Genomic DNA, 9737 nt, shown 5'->3' on the forward strand with positions numbered 1-9737 from the left:
TACCTACCCGAGTTGGTACTTACATACAATTGCCACGAACACTCCTCCACTGGATACTCTCCCTTCTACCTGCTCTTCGGGAGGGACGCTAGGATGCCCCGAGATGTCCTAGGGGGCAGAGACGTCATTGAGGAGGGGGCGGCAGACCTAGATGAGTGGGTGCAGAGTCACCACGAGCGACTAAAGGCCGCCGCGGAGGCCGCTGAGGCCACGGCGAAGCAGGCATCCCATCGACGCAAGAGAATTTACGACAGGAAGAGCAGAGGTGCACTCCTGCGGGCCGGAGACCGGGTCCTGATACGCGACCACCGAATCCGGGGCCGTAATAAGATACAAGACAAGTGGGAGCCTACGTCATATGTGGTGGTTAAGCAGAGCCACGAAGGGACGCCCGTGTTCACGGTCAGGCCCGAAGCAGGGGGTCCAGAAAGGACAGTGCATCGAGACCAGCTCAAGACCTGTCCCTTCCCGGCTTCTGACCCGGAAGTGCGGGGGAGGGCCCCTCGACCGATCCCGGTGGCACCGCGGAGCTCGTCCGAATCAGACATCGGAGGTGCTTTCGGGCACCGGCGGGAACCGCATCCTAGGGCGTGTAACCACCCCGGTCCCCTGCGGGACGCCCCTGAGGAGGCCGTAAGCGCCGAGTCAGAGGTGGAGTCGACCCCTTCAGGAGAGGAGGGGGAAGGCGGCGGAGACGGAGTCGAAGAGGAGGCCGCGGGCGGTCCATCGATGGCCCCGGAGGGTGAGGCCGTGGTCCAGGACCCGCCGACAGACACTGCGGAATCCGACACGGAATCGGAGGCGGGGGAGGTGGAACCCCCCAGAGTGGAGGCCGCTCGGCCCCAGAGGAGCACCAGAGGTCGGCTACCCGCTCGGTATCGCCAGGACTACGTGCTCAAGAGCGTGTTCGCGGAACAGTGTGTCCAACTCCTGAGGGAGTGTGTAAAACTGTTGGCATAATGTGTAATTGTCAACCGATGTGTGAAACTGTTGGTCTCAGGACCGTTTTCATGCATGCGTTTGTTTTTGTTGTTTTGTTGTTAACTTGCAGAGGACTTAGCAAGTTCAAAGTGGGGGGAAATGTAGCAGTCTGGAAAATATGGTATATTATTCAGAACTGCTGACTGTGTTTATATCCCTTTTTGTACACAAAGACATTCTAACTAGTGTCATTGATTCACACGAACAATGACACAAACGCCCCGCCCAACGAGCATGTGAATACGGATCATAAATGACAGTATTGATTCATATTTTACAGTGCGTCTCCTCTTGTGACTGGCAGGCGGGACCAGCAGGGGGCAGTAGCAGGCAGAGAGTGGCGGAGAGAGCTGAGAGATGATAAAGGGAGAAGTGCAGCGGAAGTCGCTCTCTTCTCGGCAGTGAACTTGACCACGAGAAGTCACGTCTAACGGGGGAGCTCTAGACAGCCCCGTTGCTGACGTTTATGCCGGAGAGCCCCGTGGAACCGTGACGGGTGATAGGAAGTACTGGCTAGTGGAGACGATATCCTAGCAGTACCAGTGTTATGATATTACGAACATTAAGTGCAGAGTCGGGCACTGAGAGTCGAGTTATACCTAGTTACAGTGAGCGGTATAAGTAGCGTGCGGCTAAGGTTCACAGTAGCATTGCTCGTGTTATACCTAGTTACAGTGACGGTATAGTCTGCGTGCCAGAGACGTACGGGACATCCAAGCAGTCTGCCCGGGCGTCAACAGCTGTCTGCACCGGAGAGCAGCAGCACACCCTGCCCCAGGCTGCCTGCAGGACACGGGGAGTTCTTTACCACCGGCAGAGTTCGCCCAGCACCAGCTCAGCCAGCACTGCCTCTCTGCTATAGCTCCGCCTGCTAGCCCCTGCGGCGCGAGTGTTCGACGCCATCTTGCCTCCCGGACAACAGTGGAGTGACGAGGCGGCCATTTCGGATGAGTACAAACGAGCATTGATGCTCCCGACTCCATATACAGTATACAGTGTGGTGCTGCCCGCGGGCGAAGTTAACGTTGTTAACCACAGTTCAATAGGGGTACCCCAGACAATATATACCGGTATTAGCATAGGACTTTTGCAAGGTATTTTGTGGGCTCACTCTTTTATTTTATTCCTTTTCTTTGAGCGTGATAAGGCGTGTATTTCCTAAATAATTCCCGTTCTGTGAATCCCTTTATTCTCTTCCCTATGCTTCCCCCTTCCTTCCCCATATTCTCAACCGGGGACAGTAAGAGTGTAATTCCTTAAAGAAGGTGAATACTGTGGTCCGCCCAGACGTGGGCAGCGTTTAGTCTGGGTACCTGAGAGCACTTGGTGCCTGTGTGTGATACTGTAATTGACTTATGCTAATAATTCATGCCAGTAATTATTGTATGGATACCCATGGTGCAGTAATCACCAGCCGTAGCTTTGTTGTAACCAGGCTGAGTTACAATACAGTCATCCAGAGCGGGAGCACTGTGTGTGTCTTTCATTATTTCTAACCCTAACCCTAACCCTTTGCTACGGGTAATATATGTAATCGTAACCCCTTGCTATTCTACCTTTTCCATTGTAAGGGTTCTGGTCGTCTCACTAAGGGAGGGTACTGCTTGCGGGGGGAACCCAGTTATTTCTCTACCATCCGGTCAGTAGGTGTGGGAGGGAAAAAGGGGCAACTGTGGAGGGTGAGGGTGTGTTGGGGAGTACTGCGGACTACTCCAGAGAGAGGGAGGAAGACCAGAGTACCGGACCAGGTTTGTAAACCCTGGGCCTCATTCACCCCCACTACCAGCCTCCAGTTGACGCTCCGGACCCCAAAGACGGAGGTGCAGCTGGCCAGGGTGCTACTGTGTCTCGCTACCTATTGACCGCACCCCACAGTTCCCACGAAGCAGGGATAATCCACCCTGCTACACATAGATAAAGTTTAAACCAAAGGCCACTCTTGGTCTGTAAGTAGGACCTGAATGGAGGATACAATGTTTGAATGTCACTCTGATTGGCCAGGCAAGTGTGACAGTGTATGATGTCATCATAACAGGTCTATAAACCCCATCTGAAAGTATTAGGATTTAGGCCACACAGCAAGTCTGGACCTCCTCCGCCCCAGCTTGAGATGCATTGCTGTGCCATACGTGAGTAACTATACGTTTGAATGTATATTGAACAACTGTTAGTTGACGAATGTAAGGTCAATGCACTGGACCAGGTGAATGTAAAGAGTATTGATAACCATGTAATTAATTTGAATGAATTGATCCTGATGTAGAGGGAGAGGCTCTAGTGGTGGGTTTAGATATTTGTCATTTCTCTGTCTGCTAAATGAAATTGCCCCTACTGCCTGATCCAAAATAATCAGTTTTACAACAGCTTGTAATTTTATGATAATACATGTATGTTACAACAAAAACTATTGTTTTGATGGTGGAAACATTAGTAGTAGGAAAACGTGTTTACCATTGTTTACTTTAGAACACATACAGTAGTTATATAGATGCATGTTCCAGTTGTCAACGACTTGTAGATGGCATCAGGGTTCGAATTATCACCTGAGAGCTATGGGGGCCCCCTGAATCTTTTTTTACTATTTTTTTTCCTTGAATTGTGGCTGTTTTCGAAGTCATATTTAGAGGAATATCTCATTAGGATTAGTCTAATACTAAGTAATAATGACATCACACAACATTCTAATCATTAGACCAGGGGTGTCAAACTCATTTTCACAGAGGGCCACATCAGCATTATGGTTGCCCTCAAAGGGCCAAAGACTGTATTAATGTTAATGTAATGTAAAATAAATGTAGCTACTCATTTACATATTGTTAAACATGTTGTTTCTGTATTTATTACTTATTCAAGTTATACATATTGCATATGCATTTGCATAGATGTAAAAATATATGTTAGCTTATGTTATTTTAACAAATAATTTTAGTTTATCAGAACCCCATATTACTCCATCAATCAATGATCAAACCATTCAAGTAAATAACAAAGAAGAATATCATCAAATACAAGCTATGACATTAAGTTTGTTCAAAACCTTTTTGTCACAGTCAAGAAGGGCAGAACTAACAACTGAGCTGCAAAGAACACGTGGGACAGATGTAGCAGATGTTACCAAAACAAATGGCTGCACACAACCTTGCAGAGGCCACTAATGGAAGATAGTTTAATTAACTTTAATGAACAGATTGCAGAATGGGTACAGTACAGTACAGCTCAATACACACAATTGTTAAGGGAATGCAGACCAGAGAAAGACTTTCGACTTGTTTACTTCAGGGTCCCCCATTTTCAATTCATCATAACATATATGACACACACGACATACAGATAGACAGTACAGATACATTTATGACATACCAGATTTGCAAATACAGTACTGTTTGTGATACAAAAGGAGTCCAGAAATGAGAGAAGAGAAGAAGTACCCAGAGACAGATCTACAGTATTGGTACAGTATATTATCCTGTAAAACAATAAAGTCGTGATGACAAAAGTTGGCTATAAGAGAATAGTCTACACACTAGATCAATATGTCTGCAGATGTGCTATACAAGCTCATAAGATAAGAGTGTAATACCTTATTAGGTAGCAGTCTATTCAAAGGTTAAAACAAGGTTTCCCCCAGTAGATTAGGCTTATATTAAGCTACTCTCCCAATCTAATTTATATTATCACAAGAAATAAGAATTCTAGATCCAAAATTGAGTCAGTTGTTGTCTACAGCGGTGACTTCTCTTTCTTTCTGCCCTCCTCAGTTCCTCTCTACAGGGGTGTCAAACTCATTTTCACAGAGCAGCGGTGACTTCTCTTTCTTTCTACCCTCCTCAGTTCCTCTCTACAGGGGTGTCAAACTCATTTTCACAGAGGGCCACATCAGCATTATGGTTGCCCTCAAAGGGCCAAAGACCGTATTAATGTTAATGTAATGTAAAATAAATGTAGCTACTCATTTACATATTGTTAAACATGTTGTTTCTGTATTTATTACTTATTCAAGTTATACATATTGCATATGCATTTGCATAGATGTAGAAATATATGTTAGCTTATGTTATTTTAACAAATAATTTTAGTTTATCAGAACCCCATATTACTCCATCAATCAATGATCAAACCATTCAAGTAAATAACAAAGAAGAATATCATCAAATACAAGCTATGACATTAAGTTTGTTCAAAACCTTTTTGTCACAGTCAAGAAGGGCAGAACTAACAACTGAGCTGCAAAGAACACGTGGGACAGATGTAGCAGATGTTACAAAAACAAATGGCTGCACACAACCTTGCAGAGGCCACTAATGGAAGATAGTTTAATTTGATTGATTGATTGAAAAGTTTATTAACAGATTGCAGAATGGGTACAGTACAGTACAGCTCAATACATACAATTGTTAAGAGGATGCAGACCTGAGAAAGACTTTCGTCTTGTTTCCATCAGGGTCCCCCATTTTCAATTCATCATATGACACACATGACATACAGATAGACAGTACTGCTACATCTATACATTTATGACATACCAGATTGTCAAATACAGTACTGTTTGTGATACTAAAAAAATCCAGAAGAAGAGTATATACATTTGACATAGAAACTGTGCATTGGGGGAGGTTGGGTAGGTGGGGTGGGGCTGTACATTGGAGGTGGGGGGGGGGGGGGGGGGGTGGGTTGGGTAGGGGGGGGGGACACTGTACATTGGAATACTGACATACATTTGACATGGAAACTGTACATTGTAGGAGGTTGGGTAGGTGGGGTGGGGTTGGGTGGGGCTGTACATTGGAATACTAACAAAGCCATGCTTGGTCTTTATTGTACAACTGGGTTAGGACATTTGTAGGGGCCAGTTTTGAATTGCAGTCTCCCGTAGGTGTTCTTTGAGAGTGTTTTTGAAGGTGGGTAGTGATTTACATTCCTTTACAGCTTTGGGTAGGGCGTTCCACATTGTTGTGGCATAATTGCGAAACGTGTTTAGTCCCTTGTTTGAGCCGAATCTGGGTTTTACATGATTTGTGGAGCTCCCTCTGGTGTTGTGATCGTGGTATTCACTGACCTTTGGGAAGTATTTTGACATGTACATGGGTACCTTGGTCGTGTAGTGTATCTTGTAGACCAGGCCCATTGCAAGTTGCTGTACTCTGTTGTCTACTCTAAGCCATCCTAGGTTGGCAAAGTGTGCAGGGGTGAGGTGGGTTCTAGGAGTCAGGTCAAGCAGTAGTCTGACTAGTTTGTTTTGAGATGTTTGTAATTTGGTTTTTAGTGCCTTTGAGGTGCTTTGGTACCATGAGGTGCAAGCATAGTCGTTAACTTTAATTAACAGATTGCAGAATGGGTACAGTACAGTACAGCTCAATACACACAATTGTTAAGGGAATGCAGACCAGAGAAGGACTTTCGACTTGTTTACTTCATCAAGGTCCCCCATTTTCAATTCGTAATGAAATTGCTATTATGTGTCTGCATGAACACACAACTGTAACTGTACTCAAAAATAACAATAAGGGTTGTCTCAGTTCACAACTATATTGGTCAAGTTTTGGGTGGGACTTGTTTGCGTCCCTACAGCTTCTTATTCAATTGAGCGAGATGCTCGGTTATGTCACACAGCCAGCTTGCATCTGACAGTTCAGACAATATTTCTTCAAGTTTGTTACCTATTCCGCCTGGATCTTTTTTGTATTTTGGGCTGTAAAATTGTCAAAGAATGTCTGAGGAGTAAGTGCTTTTGGCTTTTTTCCTTTGTTACTTCATCAATACCTCAGATGTTCAACACACATGTATGTGTAAGAATGTGTAATAACTAAGGCTGTCAAAGCTTTATTAACGCATTAACCCACAATTATTTTAACGCCGCTATTTTTTTACCGGCGCTCTTGGGGGGCCACATCAAATGACGTGGCGGGCCGCATTTGGCCCGCGGGCCATGAGTTTGACACCTATGCATTAGACTATTGTGTGATGTCATTATTCAGGCTCATTCTTAACCATCAATATTTGTTCATTTTCTTACTCACCTCTGATATATAATGCCATATTTACTTATTTGCATTTTGCATCTGAAAAAATACAACAATTTAATTTGAAAAATTAGACCAAATTTATGAACTTGAATTAACATTTATTTGTCTCTGCACTTATAAATCAAAAACTAACAAAATAATCTAATGGAAAATAAATAGTTGTATGGCACAACAGCAGCATTTATCAGGATACAGTAAGTAACATTATCATCTGATAATAAAATGAACATAAAATAAATACTTGTATAAATCAAAATAAATAATGTTATAAACAAATGTGCACAGGTAATCAAGAACTGTATGAAAAATAGTAGCAGCATCTTCTTAGAACAACAAGAAGAAAAGTAACTACTGCAGCATGTCACCGACATGCAGACTGGAAGAGCCGGGATTCAAACCACTGACCTCTTTTATCCAAAGCGAGTAGTGACGACTATATTCTCTTCCTCAACTTCTTGCTCTGAGAGCTAGTCACAGTCCCATTCATCCACTGCTCTGCCAAATGGGCTCCAAATGATTTATTTAACAATATCTTGGCGTTTTTACATGGAAGGCAGCCAATGCATCCCTCCTTGGCAAATAACCAGTCATATTTATTTTTCCAAAAGTTCCACTGACTCGGACCCCAGCATTGTGGTGGTTGAGTAGCAGCGCAGTCCAGGTCTAGTGGTGGAGACTCGGGTCTGGCAGTGGCAACCGGCGCGGTAACAATAACAGGTGCACTGCGCACAGGAGCAGCAGAGCTAACACTAGTACTAGCACTAGCAGTGTCAACTTCAGTGACAGTAGCGCTGCTAGCTGCTGCACTAACAGCGTCAGTCTTTGGCCTTTTTATAAAACCAAAGCTGTCCAGCTTTGTACAGCCTTGCGGCGGGTTGAGCCTTTTTTTTTTTCTTTCTTTTTGGCGGCATGTGGCGTACTGTTTAGTGTTTATGTTTTTAGTTGCAGGACACAGACCGGCAGCTTTCTGTTTACAGCAGCTGCTTGCTGCTTCTTCTTCACTAGGTTGCAGTAGCGTTAAACTTATGGGCGACGCATAGCGGCTTGGAGGTGAAATGCAGCCTATTCCACAACATTAATTACTCAGTTCTTTTAAAAACTGAAAAGAAAAATATGATCTATTAACAATTTATTTAGGTAACATAAATAATACTAATTCGTAAAAAAAAAAAAAAAAATATTATATAAATTTTTTGAGAGACCCCCACAGGGGCTCTTGACTATGGGGGCTCAGACTATAGCTATGGGGGCTGAGCCCCCATTGGCCCCCTCATAATTCGAACACTGGTGTCTGGATGGTGTGTGTGTGTGTGTGTGTGTGTGTGTGTGTGTGTGTGTGTGTGTGTGTGTGTGTGTGTGTGTGTGTGTGTGTGTGTGTGTGTGTGTGTGTGTGTGTGTGTGTGTGTGTGTGTGTGTGTGTGTGTGTGTGTGTTATTTACTGGTAGAGCCAGGGGGCAGTTTGGGCCATGAGAATGCTCTCAGGACTGTGACAGCGGTTAATCAAGATAACAAGAGACAAAAGAGATGTTAATTCAATCCAATGCCCAACAATGAAAATGGCCAGTTGAAGTGTGATTATCTAAAGTCACATGTTAGCGACAAGTTACAGCGTGAAGACACACCCATAGATAAAGTTTAAACCAAAGGCCACTCTTGGTCTGTAAGTAGGACCTGAATGGAGGATACAATGTTTGAATGTCACTCTGATTGGCCAGGCAAGTGTGACAGTGTATGATGTCATCATAACAGGGTATATAAACCCCATCTGAAAGTATTAGGATTTAGGCCACACAGCAAGTCTGGACCTCCTCCGCCCCAGCTTGAGATGCATTGCTGTGCCATACGTGAGTAACTATACGTTTGAATGTATATTGAACAACTGTTAGTTGACGAATGTAAGGTCAATGCACTGGACCAGGTGAATGTAAAGAGTATTGATAACCATGTAATTAATTTGAATGAATTGATCCTGATGTAGAGGGAGAGGCTCTAGTGGTGGGTTTAGATATTTGTCATTTCTCTGTCTGCTAAATGAAATTGCCCCTACTGCCTGATCCAAAATAATCAGTTTTACAACAGCTTGTAATTTTAAGATAATACATGTATGTTACAACAAAAACTATTGTTTTGATGGTGGAAACATTAGTAGTAGGAAAACGTGTTTACCATTGTTTACTTTAGAACACATACAGTAGTTATATAGATGCATGTTCCAGTTGTCAACGACTTGTAGATGGCATCAGGGTTCGAGTTATCACCTGAGAGCTATGGGGGCCCCCTGAATCTTTTTTTTTACTATTTTTTTTCCTGGAATTGTGGCTGTTTTCGAAGTCATATTTAGAGGAATATCTCATTAGGATTAGTCTAATACTAAGTAATAATGACATCACACAACATTCTAATCATTAGACCAGGGGTGTCAAACTCATTTTCACAGAGGGCCACATCAGCATTATGGTTGCCCTCAAAGGGCCAAAGACTGTATTAATGTTAACCCTTAGAAGTCAACGGGGCCTATTGCTCCCGTGGGCGGAGAACAAAATAATTAGAATCTCTCACAAATGCTCAGGAAAAATAGCACAAAGACAATTTCGAGTGCATAATAGTGTAATCTATATGTATCCTTACTTGCTAAACATAATACGACTTGTAAATATGTTTAATTCTTGCTCAATTGTATAGTTCTAAATATCCCTGTATTCCCCCGAAACTACAACGCGTCACGTACATGCA

Source organism: Notolepis coatsorum, assembly GCF_963971535.1.
Source record: "Notolepis coatsorum genome assembly, chromosome: 1".
NCBI lineage: Eukaryota > Metazoa > Chordata > Actinopteri > Aulopiformes > Paralepididae > Notolepis > Notolepis coatsorum.